Here is a 3,738-nt window from a genome sequence, read left to right as displayed (position 1 = left end):
AAGCGGATGAGTTGGCAGCTTGCGTCTGACTGTGTGGTGATACACGGGACTAGACACCAATTATTTGTCACATATTAGATCATGACAGCTGTTGGTAAACACTATCACAAGGCAAGATTTATAACAAGTTCAATGCAACCCTTTGATTTTGATTTGACTTATTATTGTCACATATATTAGTATACAGTGAAAAGTATTGTTTCTTGCGTGCTATACAAAGCGTACTGTACATAGAGAAGGAAAGGAGAGAGTGCAGAATGTAATGTTACAGTCATAGTTAAGTGTAGAGAAAAATCTACTTAATGTGAAGTAGGTCCATATAGAAGTCTGATGGCAGCAGGGAAGAAGTTGTTCTTGATTCGTTTGGTATGTGTCCCCCGACTTTATACCTTTTTCCTGACAGAAGAAGGTGGAAGAGAGTATGTCTGGGTTGTTTGGGGTCCCTAATTATGCTGGCTGATTTTCCAAGGCAGTGGGAAATGTAGATAGAGAGTGGTTGGGAGGTTGGTTTGAGTGATGGCTTGGGCTTCGTTTGCAATCCTTTGTAGTTTCTTGTGGTTTTGGGCAGAGCAGGAGCCATACCAAGCTGTGGTACAACCAGAAAGAATGCTTTCTATGGTGCATCTGAAAAGTTGGTAAGAGCCATAGCAGACATGCCAAATTTCCTTAGCCTCCTGAGAAAGTAGAGGTGGGGGTGAGCTTTCTTAACTGTAGCGTTGTCATGGAGGGAGGGCCAGAACAGGTTGTTGGTATTCTCATCGCCTAAAAATTTAAAGCGCTTGACCATTTCTATTCATCCCAATTGATATAGACAGGGACATGTCCTCCATTACACTTCCCGAAGTCGATGACTATTTCCTTTGCTTTGTTGACATTGAAGGAAAGATCATTGTCGTCACACCAGAAGGCTAAAGATTGAAGGCTCTGCTCTTCCCGAGATGTTGTTCAACATGCAAAGGCAGCCCTCATGAACCTTGTCTGAATGGCTATACTGAACATGATTGTGAGTGTTGGCCGGTTATACAAGCATTCAGATGATAATGTTTTATTCATTCCTCATAGTTATCCTCACATAGACATTTTCTATCAGGAGTCAATATATAACCATAAAAAGCAGGAACCCTGACTGGTCCCACATGGTGAGAGTGGAGTTGTGAAATATTGAATGTCACAAAGACTCTGATGAAAGTTCATCGACCTGAAACATTGGAGTGAAGTTTCTAGTGGACAAGGGGACCCTGACTTCAGGCACATATGGCAATCTGCAGCTTGCCCCTTATGTCAGCATGTAATCTCCCAGAAAATTATCTAGGATTGCAACAGGATCTTGATCCTGTAGGGCTAATGAATGGCAGATGGAGTTTAATTTAGATAAATGAGAGATGATGTATTTTGGTGGATTGAACCACGGCATGACCTATTCAGTTAATGGTAGGGCATTGGAGAGAGTTATAGAACAAAGAGACCTAGAAGTGCAGGCTCATAGCTCCTTGAAAGTAGAGTCACAGGTGGACAGAAGGCATTCGGCATGCTTGGTTTCACTGGTCAGAACATTGAATACAGGAGTTGGGATGTCTTGTTGAAGTTGCACAGGACATTGGTAAGGCCACACTTGGAATACTATGTACAGTTCTGATCATCCAGTTATAGAAAAGATATTATTAAACCAGAAAACATGCAAAAAAGATTTACTAGGATGCTACCAGGACTTGATGGTTTGAGTTATAAGGAGAGGCTGGATAAGATGGGACTTTTTCTCCTGGAACGTACGAGGCTTAGGGGTGACCTTATAGAGGTCTATAACATGAGAGGCATAGATCAATTAGATAGTCGACATCTTTTCCCAAAAGTAGGGGAGTCTAAAACTAGAGGGCATGGGTTCAAAGTGAGAGGGGAAAGATACAAGTGAGTCCAGAGGGGCAATTTTTTCACACAGAGGGTGGTGAGTGTGTAGAACGAGCTGCCAGAGGTAATAATAGGGGTGGGTACAATTTGGTCTTTTAAAAAACATTTAGACAGTTACATGGGTAAGATTGGTACAGAAGGATATGGGCCAAATGAGAGAAATTGGGATTAGCTCGGTGGTTAAAAAAATGGTGGCATGGACAAGTTGGGCTGAAGGGCCTGTCTGCATGCTGTAAACCTCTTTGGACGGTCATCTAATTGGTTGCTTCAAAACCTGCTGTGTTATTAAGGCCAGTGGACAGATTCTCAAGGCTGGAGGCCTAATCAGACAGCCTATAGCTGGGGACACCTGGCACCCCCGCCCGGAGAGGTGAGTGCTGTTAGAGGAGCCCAGTCAATGTGATCTTGATTGCTGTTTGTGTTTTAACTTGTGGCCTAATCTACACTGGGAAGGTTTCCCTCTGCACATGAGTGACTGTGGTCTGACCAAGACAGCTTTCTTCAAAACTATTTTATTTACATTATATACACTTGATAAGCTACTAAGTCAGTACATTTCTCTTGTGTATATACTATTCCCTCATTTTAACAACACATGACTGCTGATTTCACTGGTATCACATCTCCTTCCCGTAATTATTAACCCATTATGCTACACCCCTTTTAACTTTTAAATAACATTCTTAAGCATTTTCTTTCAACTATTTAAATGACATTTATACTATCACCATCACCTCCCCCCTCCCCCAAAGTCCTCAGTTCACATGTTGAAGCTTAGCAGAGCCTTCACAGCCCTCCCTGATATTATTCTTGTCACCAACAAGCGAGGGTGATGATCTTGAGTTAGTTTGTTGACTGGGTTGCCATTCTGCAAGGTAGTTGGTGTAGTCTGTGGATCACCATCCCAAAGGCCGTGATTATCAAACTCATTTGGTCTTGAAACTGTCATAAGGTTAGAGCTTTATGTTTCTCTTGAAAGTGCCACACGCAGTTAGAATAAGATAGGAATGTGATTGGTCTGTTTGTTTAAGGACTGGGCCTTCAGACTTTCAATCTCGAATCCAGGCTTTCTGACCTGGTACTAATGTTGCCTAAAGTCTTCACTCTATGCCTGGGGTTATACCAGTTCTTCTGTTTTCCACATTGATTGTTCTCCCTGTTTCTCACTCTTTTATGGTGGTCTGAAGTAATATTCAATTGTAGGTTCTGCTTCAACAAAGGAATTTGTATTTTCATCTACCAGTAAGAACATGTTACTTAAAGGTGCATCTATTTAATCCAGCAAGGCTAAGTTCCAATATTATTAACATTTTAATGGTTTTCGCCACTGAATACAAAAAAATGTACTCACCCAAATGCCTCTCTTTGGGCAAATAGACTTAGCTGAGATTTTGCCAGGACCTGAGGGATGGACACAGAACAGATCTGGATTGGCTGGTACAGTCAAAAGTTTAGGAATGTATAGGAAAAAAGAGAAATAATCCTCAGAAGCAAGTACTGTGACTCTGAGTTTCAGGAAAATAGAACTTTCATTGAGGAAAAATAAAGTTGCTGCAAAGTGTTTTTGAAAAAGAAGAGAGCACAGAGAGGGGTGTGTTAAGTGAAGAAGAAATGCCCCAAAGAACTGCAGTGAGTTCATCCAAAGCTCGGGAAAATGAAGGGGGTGAGACCGCCATGCTTTCGATCTTGGTGCAGAGCTTGCAAGGATTCCATGGAGGCAATCGCCGTGCGGATGGACTTGGAGCAGAGAAGTTCTTAAGTTTTGGGGAGAAGTCATCAAACTGTTTAAAAAAAACTAAATGGTTTTAAAAACAATGACCCTGAATGGACCAC

Source organism: Carcharhinus amblyrhynchos, chromosome 4 (assembly GCF_965287045.1).
Source record: "Carcharhinus amblyrhynchos chromosome 4, sCarAmb.v2.hapA, whole genome shotgun sequence".
In the NCBI taxonomy this organism is placed as follows: domain Eukaryota; kingdom Metazoa; phylum Chordata; class Chondrichthyes; order Carcharhiniformes; family Carcharhinidae; genus Carcharhinus; species Carcharhinus amblyrhynchos.
This window is presented reverse-complemented; position numbering follows the sequence as displayed.